This window comes from Triticum urartu, chromosome 2 (assembly GCF_003073215.2).
Source record: "Triticum urartu cultivar G1812 chromosome 2, Tu2.1, whole genome shotgun sequence".
NCBI lineage: Eukaryota > Viridiplantae > Streptophyta > Magnoliopsida > Poales > Poaceae > Triticum > Triticum urartu.
In genome coordinates this window covers 39555109-39570195 of record NC_053023.1, presented here as the reverse complement: position 1 = coordinate 39570195, position 15087 = coordinate 39555109, and positions in this window count along the sequence as shown.

Here is a 15087-nt window from a genome sequence, read left to right as displayed (position 1 = left end):
AAATTGAAGCCAAAAATTCCTGATCATGATGATAATCACCCAGTGGCAGAAAACATGAAAGTGAGAAAGGATGCAGATCTCTGATTGTGAAGACAATCAGACCCCAATGCTGCTAGAAGGAGAACTACTATGGACTATAGATTTCACACAAAGTAACAACAAGATTTCTATGAGATTGTGCTCCTGGATAACAAGCCCATTGTGTGTGACATGAAATGGGTAGATTGGAAGTACATTGATAGCAATGAAGATCATTTCCCTGGAGTGCATGAAAGCTTTAGACTCAATGGAGTTGACACCTTTGTGGGTCAAAAATTGACCAAGTAGAATGATGAGTTGATCATGCATTTTTACTCTACAGCTCACTTCTACCCAGATGGGAGAATTGTTTGGATGTCTGAGGGTACTAGGTACCATTCTACTATTGCTAAGTGGGCCAAGCTTATGGGTGCTCCAGAAGAAGCTGAGGATGACATTGATGTCTATGCAACGCGTAAGAAAGATCACAACTCCATGGCCAACATGTACAAGGAAATTCCTGACAAGGCCTTGGAGACACACAAGCTAGGCTCAGTGTACTATCTGTTGTGTGGATTGGCCACCATGAACACCATTCTGAGGCACACCTTGTTTCCCAAATTAGGAGATCACAGGATGATCAGAGGCCACTCCATCAACTTGCTTCAACTGTTTGATGTGCCACAGAAATTCAAAGTGATGAGCTTGATAGTTGAAACAATCAAGAGGACTGCTGCTGATTAGAAGAGATCATGTGGGTATGCTCCACACATTCAGATGCTCATCAACTCCAAGATGGGCAAAGGCATATACCTGTTAGACAAAGAGCACCTTCCCTTGAGGCCTGATTTTGAGGACAACATAGTTGTCATGGATGCCACAGATCCTACATCAGTAGAGGCTCAAGAGAAGAGGGAAAAAGCAAAAGGAAAGAAGGCAGCCAAGATGCCAAGTGCTGAAGAGGCTTCACAAGTTTTTCTCAAGTCTAAACAAGACCAACTTGGCTATCTTATTCAAGCTACTTTGAGGATTGAGAAAGGATTGGCCACCCTGACTCGGAATCAAGAGAGTCTTTAAAGGATCATTGAAACAAAGTTTTATAATCTGGACTTGAAGGTCACAGAGATGCAAACAACAGTTGAGCAGCTCCAGGATGAAGCTGGAGAGAGGAGAGGGAAAGCTACCACTGAAGCTTTTCAGAGAGTGCCAAGGGCACCGAGGTCTGCAGTCATGCCAGTGACAGATACTAGAGCTACAACCTCAGCTCTGAAGGAAATATGCCCTAGAGGCAATAATAAAGTTATTATTTTATTTCCTTGTATCATGATAAATGTTTATTATTCATGCTAGAATTGTATTAACCGGAAACTTGATACATGTGTGGATACATAGACAAAACAAAGTGTCCCTAGTATGCCTCTACTAGACTAGCTCATTAATCAAAGATGGTTAAGTTTCCTGACCATAGACATGTGTTGTCATTTGATGAATGGTATCACATCATTAGAGAATGATGTGATGGACAAGACCCATCCGTTAGCTTAGCATTATGATCGTTGAGTTTTATTGCTATTGCTTTCTTCATGACTTATACATGTTCCTCTAACTATGAGATTATGCAACTCCCGAATACCGGAGGAACACCTTGTGTGCTATCAAACGTCACAACGTAACTGGGTGATTATAAATATGCTCTACAGGTGTCTCTAAAGGTGTTTCTTGGGTTGGCATAGATCGAGATTAGGATTTGTCACTCCGTGTATCAGAGAGGTATCTCTGGGCCCTCTCGGTAATGCACATCACTATAAGCCTTGCAAGCAATGTGACTAATGAGTTAGTTGCGAGATGATGCATTACGGAACGAGTAAAGAGACTTGCCGGTAACGAGATTGAACTAGGTATGATGATACCGATGATCGAATCTCAGGCAAGTAACATACCGATGACAAAGGGAACAACGTATGTTGTTATGTGGTTTGACCGATAAAGATCTTCATATAATATGTAGGAGACAATATGAGCATCTAGGTTCCGCTATTGGTTATTGACCGAAGATGTGTCTCGGTCATGTCTACATAGTTCTCGAACCCGTAGGGTCCGCACGCTTAACATTCGATGATGATTTGTATTATGAGTTATGTGATTTGATGTACCAAAGTTTGTTCGGAGTCCTTGTTGAGATCACGGACATGACGAGGAGTCTCGAAATGGTCGAGAGGTAAAGATTCATATATTGGAAGGTTGCATTCGGACATCGGAATGGTTCCGAGTGATTCGGGCATTTTTCGGAGTAGCGAGAGGTTACCGGAACCCCCTGGGGAAGATATGGGCCTTATGGGCCATAGGAGGGAGGCTAATAAGCCCACAAGGGGCTGGTGCACCCCCCACAAGGGAGGAGGCTGAATTGGACTTGGGAAGGGGGCGCCACCCCCCCTCCCCCTTTCCTTCTCCTACTCCCTCTCCTTCCCCATTTCCCCCTCCGGTAGAAGGAAAAAAGGGTGGGCCCGAATCCTACTAGGACTGGAGTCCTAGTAGGACTCCCCTCTCCCTGGCGCACCCCTTGTTGGCCGGCCTCCTCCTCCCCTCCTTTATATACGGGGGTAGGGGGCACCCCAAAGGCACAACAAACAATCTCTTAGCCGTGTGCGGTGCCCCCCTCCACAGTTTTACACCTCGGTCATATCGCCGAAGTGTTAGGCGAAACCCTACGTCGGTAACTTCACCATCACCGTCACCAGGCCGGCATGATGACGGAACTCTCCCTCGGCCTCAGCTGGATCTAGAGTTCGAGGGACGCCACCGAGCTGAACGTGTGCAGATCGCGGAGGTGCCGTGCGTTCGGTACTTGATTGGTTGGATCGCGAAGACATTCAACTACATCAACCGTGTTACTAAACGCTTCTGCTTTCGGTCTACGAGGGTACGTGGACACACTCTCCCCGCTTGTTGCTATGCTTCTCCTAGATAGATCTTGCGTGATCGTCGGCAAATTTTTGGAAATACTACGTTCCCCAACAGTGGCATCCGAGCCAGGTCTATGCGTAGATGTTATATGCACGAGTAGAACACAAAGAGTTGTGGGCGATAATAGTCATACTGCTTACCAGCACGTCATACTTTGATTCGGCGGTATTGTTGGATGAAGCGGCCCAGACCGACATTACATGACCGTGTTCATGAGACTGGTTCTACCACCGTGCTTTGCTCACAGGTGGCTAGTGGGTGTCTGTTTCTCCAACTTTAGTTGAATCGAGTGTGACTACGCCTGGTCCTTCTTGAAGGATAAAACAGCACACTTGACGAAAAATCGTTGTGGTTTTGATGCGTAGGTAAGAACGGTTCTTGCTAGAAGCCCGTGGCAGCCACGTAAAACTTGCAACAACAAAGTAGAGGATGTCTAACTTGTTTTTGTAGGGCTTGCTGTGATGTGATATGGTCAAGACGTGATGATATATAAATTGTTGTATGAGATGATCATGTTTTGTAACAGTTATCGGCAACTGGCAGGAGCCATATGGTTGTCGCTTTATTGTATGAAATGCAATCGCCATGTAATTGCTTTACTTTATCACTAAGAGGTAGTGATAGTCATAGTAGCAATAGTTGGCGAGTCGACAACGATGCTTCGATGGAGATCAAGGTGTCAAGCCGGTGACGATGGTAATCATGACGATGCTTTGGAGATGGAGATCAAAGGCACAGGATGATGATGGTCATATCATACTGATAACTCACAAGTATACAGGATCAATTGTAGCCTCTTTCGATAAGTAGGAGTGTCGAACCCAACGAGGAGCTAAAGGTAGAACAAATATTCCCTCAAGTTCTATCGACCACCGATACAACTCTACGCATGCTTAACGTTCGCTTTACCTAGAACAAGTATGAAACTAGAAGTGTTCTTGGATAGGTTTGCAAGAAAATAAAGAGCACGTAAATAAAAGCTAGGGGATGTTTAGATAAAGACACAACTAAGTTAGTTTTAGTAGAGAGCTTTTTGTCATAAGAAAGTTATTTGTCCCTAGGCAATCGATAACTAGACCGGTAATCACTATTGCAATTTTATTTGAGGGAGAGGCATAAGCTAACATACTTTCTCTTCTTGGATCATATGCACTTATGATTGGAACTCTAGCAAGCATCCGCAACTACTAAAGATCATTAAGGTAAAACACAACCATAGCATTAAAGCATCAAGTCCTCTTTATTCCCATACGCCATAACCTACTTATCCGTGTTTGTGTTTCAGTCACTCATGCAACACAGACAATAAGCAAACCATGAACATATTGCAAACCCTACAGCGGGGATCCCTCACGCTTGCGCGACATGGAGAGCACCATAGGACAGCGCCAATAATAAAGCATGCAACTCAAACCAATCACGATCATCAATTAACCCATAGGACAAAACGGATCTACTCAAACATCATAGGATAGCCATACATCATTGGGAAATAATATATAGCGTTGAGCACCATGTTTAAGTAGAGATTACAGCGGGTAAAAGAGGGGTTACACCGCTGCATAGATGGGGGGAAGAGTTGGTGATGAAGGCGGTGAGGTTGTTGGTGTAGATTGTGGTGACGATGATGGCCCCGGTGGCACTCTGGCGCCACCGGAAGCGAGGGGGAGAGAGCCCCCCTCCTTCTCCTTCTTCCTTGGCCTTCTCCCTAGGTGGGAGAAGGGTTCTCCCTCTGGTACTTGGTCTCCATGGCGTGGGAGGGGCGAGAGCCCCTCCGAGATTGGATCTGTCTCTCTATATCTCTCTGTTTCTGCGCTCCCAGATCTGGCCTTTCACCGTTTCTTATATTCCCGGAGATCCGTAACTCTGATTGGATTGAAATTTGAACACGATTTTTATCCGGATATTAGCTTTCTTGCGGCGAAAGAAGGGCTCCAACCGCCTTACGGGGTGTCCACGAGGGTCAGGGGCGCGCCACCTGCCTTGTGGCCCCCTCGGGCATCGTCTCGCGTTGATTCCACTTCCCAAAATTCATAAATATTCCAAAAAAATCTCCGTCAATTTTTATCCCGTTTGGACTCCATTTGATATGGATTTTCTGCAAAACAAAAAACATGCAACAAACAGGAACTGACACTGGGCACTGGATCAATATGTTAGTCCCAAAAATAGTATAAAAGGTTGCCAAAAGTATATAAAAGTTGTAGAATATTGGCATGGAAAAATCAAAAATTATAGATACGACGGAAACATATCAGCATCCCCAAGCTTAATTCCTGCTCGTCCTCGAGTAGGTAAATGATGAAAAAGATATTTTTTATGTGGAATGCTACCTAGCATAATCTTGGTCATGTAATCTAATCATGACATGAATATTAAGACACCGGTGATTCAAAGCAATAGTCTATCATTTGACATTAAGACAATAATTCTTCAAGCATACTAATAAAGCAATCATGTCTTTTCAAAACAACATGGCCAAAGAAAGTTATCCCTACAAAATCATATAGTCTGGCTATGCTCCATCTTCACCACACAAAATATTCAAATCATGCACAACCCCGGTTTTAGCCAAGCAATTGTTTCATACGTTAGTATTCTCAAACTTTTTCCACTTTCACGCAATACATGAGCATGAGCCATGGACATAGCACTATGGGTGGAATAGAATATGATAATGGAGGTTGTGTGGAGAAGACAAAAAAGGGAGAAAGTCTCACATCGACGCGGCTAATCAACGGGCTATGGAGATGCCTATCAATTGATGTCAATGCGAGGAGTAGGGATTGCCATGCAACGGATGCACAAAGAGCTATCACTACTAGGGAAAAGCCTACCAGCAGCGAGGGTTTTGGGCCTCTCAATAGCGCGGGCACTGGCGCTACTAATAAGGCGCTACAGCTAACGTATAGCAGTAGCGCCGGTTGTCCCACGCTACTGCTATACATGAATAGCTGTAGCGCTCTTTGGGAAAGGGCGCTACTGATATTATCTGCAGCGCTGTTTGCTGGGACGCGCTACTGACAATGCGGCGCTACTGCTAAATTTCCCCCCTCGCTACTACTAGTTTATTTATTAGTTTTTTTCCTGCATATTTGTTTTGTATTTGTTTTGTATTTGAATAGGCTTTATACAATAATCTTTAGCATATCATACACATACAAATGTAATCATAGCATATACATACAATTAGTCTCATCAAATCATGTCATCATCATAATCATCATCCAACACAAAGTGGTCTCTCGTCATCATCTCGAAAATAGCGATACAAGTCTCGAATGATATGCAAATACATCGTCATCCATCTAAACAATGATATACGCGAGAAGAGCTATCACTTTGAGAACATGAGTTCGTATCCCTCTTTCGCATTAGCATGAACCTCTAAACTAACTACTGCCTGTCGCTCGGAAACCGGAAGGGCCTGACACTCCGACCACTTGTCATATATATACTCCTGGCATAGCACTTCTTCGCCATCTATGATCTATGCACCTGCATCATCACATGAGTCGATGATATGCAACATATATAGTTGAGCAACAGAAAGAGACAGACTTGGCAAAAATAAAAACAACATATCATAAGCATAAATAACAAAGTTCATCGTACCCCAAAATGCCCTAACTAGAGTGATTTTCGCTAGTCGAGGAGGAGGACGGTTTAATTACATCACAAATAAAGTTTCACCGTGCATAACTCAAAGTTTAGTCATACAAAAAGTATGGACTAAACGGACACATTGTCATATATCGACAATCACTCCAACATGCCGTTCCATCCATCCAAGTCAGGGAGATAGTCCCCGAGCCTAGTGAAAGGCTTCAGGTCGAGACGCTGAGAGGCTATCCATGTTCGGACGTCTTCCCGCGACATTTGTCCTTCTCCGTAGAACATCCCTGTTTTTCCGACGACCTCCTTCATGATGATTTGGGCAAGTTCGCGTTGGATGTTATAGAACTCAGCTTGAAGTCGATGATCCTCGATATCTCCTATATCCTTTGCCCATTGCAGAATATGGGCATCGCCAGATCTAGGTGACATGCGAAGGTTCTGGTGATCCCGTCTGTACTCCAGTATGTGGTGCAGGACATAGAATCCATCATTAAGAGAATCGTTCGGTTGCTGGATGCAGCAGAAGTCGGTCTTATGGCCGAAGGCGACCCTGTCGCCCCTTCTCTTCTTGTCCCTGACCTCTCCACCCCTTGCTTGGTAGTAAAACATAGCACTGTCGAGAACATCCTTGATGTGGGTGTAATCCTTTTTGTGAATGTTCTTCGACGAGTCCAAGTAAAGAGCATGGGAGAATCGGGGGTAGAGGATGATGAGGACGGCGCTCCCGCCGCTGCGCAAAATAAGTCCTCAAATTAATTAGCCTCCACCGTGCAAATGAATGATTGAAATCGAAGGAAGGATAGCAGCGCGGATGACTTACACGGGATGATAAGGCATGAGAATCGCCTCCTTGTCCTTATTGGCGAGCATGAAATTGACGATGTAATCCCTCGCGTATTCACGGTGATTTGCGCAGACTCCCAAGAAGCCCTCGTGCATGTAGTACGGGTCAGCGACACAGATATGAGATATCTTCTCAACCCCGATGATGTAGTTCATGTGCAAGGCATAAAGGCGGACAAACGTAAAATCTAGCTTCTTCACGTGAAACATGTCGAATATGTAATCGAATCGGAGGAAGAACTTATTTGCAGGGAAGCTGTCGACGTACGACATTTGCCGCGGAATGTTAACCATGTAGAGTGGGTATCCTGGATCTTTCGAGGCGATTAGGTCTTTCTCTACCCGCAGCACATCGTCATGAAGTCTCTTTAGATTGCCGAATCTGGCCCGTAGCGCTGTTGCAGGTAGGATTGGTTGACCGGGGATATGCCATTTATCCGCACCGGGGATATCTATACGGTCCTGAAGCCGAGGCTGCTGAGGCGGCTAGATCATAGAAACAGCTTTTTTGCCTTTCCTCGCTCTCTTCCTAAACTTCTTTACTACCGGAAGGTCGTCCATAATATGTTGAGATGGCAATTCAGGCACCGACTCATGATGCTCAAACCCTGAGGAGGCGCCAGTATAGACATACTGTTCAGCAGCGCCATCGTCGTCCTCATCCTCATCCATGGCGACGTCATCAGCGACTAATGGAGCCTCCTCCTTACCCCGTCCGCTATCACCCAACCCGACACCCGACGAGAATTGGGTAGGTGGGGTGTTGATGTTCATACCTTGCTGAGGCTGCGTGCTCGTGGGTGTGCTCCCGGCCGCCTCCAGACGAAGTAGACTCTTTGGCCACAACAGGACCCACCCAGCATTGCAACAATCACCAAGCCGCCGCAGTGTCTCATCGTCATCCCCCAGTAGTACTGGAGGAGGCAAATTCTCGTGGCCTGGTTTGACACTGGCCACGGAAACCTTGAAGACGTTCGGGGGGATCGGCCGGCTGTGGAACAATGGTTCCTTCGGCTCCATTATCGTCGCCTTCCCCACGTCCACCTTCTGGTCGCCGATGGTGTACAATATGGTGCACGGGGTTTCGTCAGCCTGCAAAGAAATGTCTGTGACGTGAGACATCCGAAAGGCAACGAAAACGGGAGATTATACATTTATATTGAAGGGGGCCGGTGTGACAGATACCGTGAGGGCGTCGAGCTCAGCCAAAGACGAAGCACCGCCTAGCACGTCCGGTGCGGGAGCAGGTGCAGCTGCAGGTGCTGGTGCAACGCTAGTCGAGCTGCTCCCCGCCAAGAAGTCAGCAAGGGGAAAGTCCGCTGCATCTTTTTTTGGATTTTGCCTGGTCCAATTGAAAACGGCCAGAACCAAGGTAGTAGAAATATCTAAAGCCACCTGTTTTGCGGCAGCTACCGCTGTTGCGACTGTCTCAGTTGATTTCTTCTCAACCGCAATCTCAACCCTCTTGTCGATGTTTTCTTCATTTAACCTCCATCTTTCCTTTCTCTCCTCCGTGGTCTCACAGTAGTACTTCTTCCACGTGGCGCCGTCTCCGACACCGTGCACGCATCCATACGACGGTCGAGTATCCACCGGTTGTTGTTTCAATATGTTCAACGCCCGGTTGAATGGAGTGTCCCACTTGGGCCTCGCCAATGCCTCAGACGGCGAGTTGCTTTCGGCCGCAATCCTGTGCTGCTCTCTCTGCAAAAGGCACAATGATCGTTTACAAATATGACTAACGTGTGCAGTCGAATTGATCAGAAACTAAAATTACCAGCAGTCTCATGAACTCCGTAATGACCGGTGTTGTCTCGTAAACCTTTTTCACTGGGTACCAACGGTGCCGGGCCCTGAGGACGTCACGCTCCTGCCGGACGGTGAACTCTGCCAAGGGGTCTGGGATGCCCAGACTCGCGGCTTCCGCGTCCTCCTTGGCCCATTTGGACCTCTTTCCGCCGTAACCATGGCTTCCGAGGTGGTGGCTCCCAATGTTCCTCTCTTGAAGCCCCTTCATGTACTTAGACTTTTTTTGGCATCTTCGGCCTCGCAAGCCTCCTTGAATATTTGAAACTGCTCTTCCGTGATTGTCGGATTATCCTTTACAATCTCGGAGTAGGGTTCCTTCTTGTCGATGATCCTTGCTTTCACTCGATTTTTCCAGGCGGCCAACGCGTCGCTAAACTTGGTCATGGCGTGTTTGTTTATCTTCTTCATTGTCGGGTCCTCATCTGGATCTTTATAATCCTTCTCATTCCGGCCCGGGAACAAGAATATCTGGTGAAACTTCTTTAGGAGGGAGCTCCTCATATTTTCTATCTTCTGTAGTTTCTCATCGTTGATGGTGGCGGTTGTCCATACGATGCAGCCTATTTGATTGCCGTAGCATCAACGCGCTTCCTCGGGCGCCGTTGGCTCAAAATTGACGTCGTCCACCTCTGTGACCACCACTCTAGTAGTCCTGAGTTTGTTAGGAAGCCGTTGCCTCTTTGCTTTCGGTTCTACACCGGCTCCGCTCCCCGAGGCAGCGCCGGTCTCAGTCTCAGCGCCGGTCTCGATGCCGGTCTGAGTCTGAGCGCCGGTCTCAGTCTCAACACCGGTCTGCGTGTCGGTCTCAGTCCCCGATGCCACCGGTGGGCCCAGCAATAACATCGGTTGATCATCGGTAAGGCTAAAAAATTCGTCTGCCGCCCGGTAGGCATCGTTGCAATCACCAGAACCCTGTCCTTCATCGTTGCTAGCCATGTTTCCTATGATTAAATCTAGTCAATTAATTTAGACCTAATAAAATGAATAATGACATAAAAAGGCCTATTGTTTTGCAGGAATGTTGACACCTTCCTGGTGCGGCAAATCACGGGCACTCGATATGTCCTAGTTTGTAGCACAAGTCATGCCGAAATTCACGGAAAATTTCGGCATGAGCTTTGCTAAAATGTGGACAAATCGAGAACCTGAAATTTTCCAGAAAAGAAATGAATCAACATTCCGGCAAAACATAGGCCACTAAGCATCATTCCCTGCAAACAGTGTCCAAATATACACGAGCAACCACATGTGCAAACAGTGTAGAAGAAAATTCATTTAACTACTAATAGAACAAAATTCAGTTAACTTTAGTGCTCTATAATGATGAAAGGAAAAAATTTCAGTGAACTACTAATTTCATTCATTTAGGTTATTCATTTAACATCACCTAATTAACCTACTGTACCAATACTACTAGCAGCACTACTAACCTAATTAACCTAGCAAAACTCTAGTGCCCTAACTGAAAAACATCTAATTAACATCTACTAGTACCACTATTGCCCTAACCTAATTAACATCTACTAGTATCACTATATACTATACAAGCAGCATCTACCCTAATTAAACCCTACTGCCCTAACTAACTTTTGTTGTAAACCAAATTTTTTGCTCTAAACTAATTTTTGCTCTAACATCTACTACTTAACATCCTTTGCTCTAAACTAATTTTTTTGCTATAAACAAACTTTTGCTCTACTAATTTTTTTCTCTAGAATCCAGAGAGAGATGAGTGGGGGAGGGGTGGGGACTTACAGAGAGGGGAGAGACGGTGGCGGGGAGATGCTCGGTGATGGAGGCAGGGGCGGAGAGGGCGGGCTCGAGCACAGGCAACGGCGGTCCTGGGTGGGCTCGGGTGGCGATGAGGTGGAGGGCGCCGACGGTGACGTCGAGGGTGGTCTCGGGCGGCGGCGGTGAGGCTGAGGGCGGCCTCGGGCGGCGGCGGTGAGGATGACGGCGGCCTCGGGGGGAGACGGTGAGGTTGCGGGCGTCCACGCCGGCAGGAGACGGCGGCGAAGTGGGGCGATGGCGAATTGGGGAGACGGCGGCGAGGGCGAGGGATTTGGGGAAGAAGTGGTGGCCGGGGGGGCAGGGGGGAAACCGCTGTTTAAGTGAAACGTAACGGTAGCGCGTTTCCGAAAACGCGTTGTAGCTAAGTTAGCTATAGCGCGTTTCCTGAAACCCGCTGCTGCTATTCCTTTCTCCTTTTTCCCTTTTTTCTTTTATTTTTCTTTACATTTTATTTTTTTCCTTTCTCCTTTTTCTATTTCTTCCATTTTCATTTACTTTTCTACTTGTTTTTCACTTTATTTTATTTCCGGTAGCAGCAGCGCGTTACACGTAAGCGCGTTGCAGCTAAGGAGAGTAGCAGTAGCGCTGGGCCAGTATACACGCTACTGCTAGGTTGGGCTAGCCATGCGCGCCCAGTTCAAACATAGCAGCATCGCTTTTCGCTACTACGCGCTACTGCAAAAGTCATAGCAGTAGCGCAGTTTATTTACGTGCGCTGCTACTAAGTAGCAGTAGCGTTTGATTTTGTACAGCGCTACTGGTAAGATTCTGTGTATATGCTTTTCCCTAGTAGTGTATAAGTGTATGAAAGCTCAAACTGGAAACTAAGTGGGTGTGCATCCAACTTGCTTGCTCATAAAGACCTCGGGCATTTGAGGAAGCCCATCATCGGAATATACAAGCCAAGTTCTATAATGAAAACTCCCACTAGTATATGAAAGTGATAACTCAAGAGACTCTCTATATGAAGAACATGGTGCTACTTTGAAGCACATGTGTGGTAAAAGGATAGTAGCATTGTCCCTTTTATTTTATTTTTCTTTTTTTGGCGGGCTTCTTTGACCCCCCTTTTTTTATTTAGGCTTCTTTGGCCTCTCTTGTTTTTCGGGACAATGCTCTAATAATGATGATCATCACACTTCTATTTACTTACAACTCAATATTACAACTCGATACTAGAACAAAGATATGACTCTATATGAATGCCTCCGACGGTGTACCGGGATGTGCAATGATCTAGCGTATCAATGACATCAAAAAACGGACAAGCCATGAAAACATCATGCTAGCTATCTTACGATCATGCAGAGCAATATGATAATGAATGCTCAAGTCATATATATGATGATGATGGAAGTTGCATGGCAATATATCTCGGAATGGCTATGGAAATGCCATAATAGGTAGGTATGGTGGCTGTTTTGAGGAAGATATAAGGAGGCTTATGTGTGATAGAGCGTATCGTATCACGGGGTCTGGATGCACCGGCGAAGTTTGCACCAACTCTCGAGGTGAGAAAGGGCAATGCACGGTACCGAAGAGGCTAGCAATGATGGAAGGGTCAGAGTGCATATAATCCATAGACTCAATATTAGTCATAAAGAACTCACATACTTATTGCAAAAAATTATTAGCCATCGAAAAAAAGTACTACACGCATACTCCTAGGGGGGAGGTTGGTACGATTTAACCATCGCGCGCCCCCGACCTCCACACAAAGGATGGCAATCAAAAAATATCTCATGCTCCAACTTCGTTACATAACGGTTCATCGTACGTGCATGCTTCAGGAATCACAAACCTCAACACAAGTATTTCTACTAATCCACAACTACCCACTAGCATGACTCTAATATCACCATCTTTATATCGCAAAACTATTGCAAGGAATCAAACATATCATATTCAGTGATCTACAAGTTTTATGTAGGATTTCATGACTAACCATGTGAATGACCAATTCCTGTCATCTCTCTAAATAGATATAAGTGAAGCAAGAGAGTTTAATTATTTCTACAAAAGATATGCCCATGCTATAACAAATATAAGTGAAGCAAAAGAGCATTCTACAAAATGGCGGTTGTCTATGTGAAGAGAAACAGGCAATCCAAACTTCAAATGATATAAGTGAAGCACATGAAGCATTCTATAAAGCCATACTCAAAAAATATAAGTGAAGTGCAATGAGCATTCTATAAATCAAACAAGGACTATCTCATACCATCATGGTGCATAAAATAAAAGTGAAAACTAAATGCAAAAGACGCTCCAAGATTTACACATATCGCATGAACGAAACAAATCCGAAAACATACCGATACTTGTTGAAGAAAGATGGGATGCCTTCCGGGGCATCCCCAAGCTTAGACGCTTGAGTATCCTTGAATATTTACTTGGGGTGCCTTGGGCATCCCCAAGCTTGATCTCTTGCCTCTCCTCCTTCTCCTTACATCGAGACCTCCTCGATCTTCGAACACTTCATCCACACAGAACTTCAACAGAAAGCTCGGTAAGATCCGTTAGTATAATAAAGCAAATTACTACTCTAAGTACTATTGCAAATCAATTAATATTTTGTTTTTGCAACGTATCTACTGTAAAATAACTTTTCCATGGCTTAATCCACTGATAGAAATTGATAGTTTCATCAAAACAAGCAAACTATGCGTCAAAAACAGAATCTGTCTTAAACAGGACAGTTTGTAGTAATCTGAACATTTACCATACCTATGGTACTCAAAAAAATATGAAAAAATTAGTAACAATAAAAAATTTGTATATAAATACATTGCAAAAAGTTTCAGAACCGTTTGATGTTCCAGTAAAAAATGTAAAATCGTGCATTACAGCCAAAGTTTCTGTCCTGCACAGCACAAACCAACAAGCATTGTAAACATCCTAAAGGAAAAACTTGGCACATTATTTTTATTATAGAATGGAATTGTACAAGGGGATAATTATTTTTGTTGAGAAGTTTCTGTAATCAAGATTCACAAAGTTTCCGTGAGCATGAACAAAGTTCAAGGCTAGCTCCCACTTTAACAATGCTCGTCTTTCTCACTTTCGCTTTTCTTTTTGAAAAGGTTTTGGGTTCCCCTCTTTATTTTTTTGTTTTTAAACTTTATAAAAGCACATAACAGAAATAAATGACTCTCTAAAATTTCTGGGTTGTCTCCCTGGCAGCACTTTCTTTAAATCCATTAAGCTAGGCATATAGTGCTCAAGTAATGGATCCACCCGGATCCCAAGGTATATCAAAGCCAATTTTAATTAACAATGATTTGGCATTTAGTAGTGAGCACAAAGCAACATATATCATGTAATGACAAAGTCTAACTCTCTTCATATGCATCGGCATGTCATAAAAGAACAATTCATGCACACAAAGTAAAGGCCAATGCATAGTATAAGCAGTTTCTTCCAATTCTATCGTGTTGGAAACATAAAGAGGCGGAGATGTAGTTCCTCTCTCATAATAATTGCAAGTTGGAGCAGCAAGCACATGCATATTATATCTATCAAAATCATCGTGTGCAACAGTAAAATGCAACCCATCAACATAATCCTTAATAAGAGGAAACTTCTCCGATATAGTGTAGTTTGGAGAATTCAAAAAGATAATAGGACTATTATGTGTGGGTGCAATAGCAACAATTTCATGTTTAACATAAGGAACTATAACAAGTTCATCTCCATAAGCATCATTCATATTGGCATCATGGCCACAAGCATAGGAAGCATCAAGTTCATCAAAAAGGGGTATTTCAAGAGAATCAACGGGATCATAACAATCATCATAGCAATCATCCTTCGGTATGCACGAAGGGAAATTAAACAATGTATGAATTGAAGAGTTACTCTCATTAGAAGGTGGGCACGGGTGATCAATCCGCTCTTTCTCCTTTTGTTCTTTGCTCTCCTCCTCGTCTTTTTCATCCAATGAGCTCACAGTTTCATCAATTTCTTTTTCCTTAGACTCCTGCAAAATATTAGTCTCTTCTTGGACAGCAGTGGAGTCCTCAATATATGGTTTAACATAGGCAT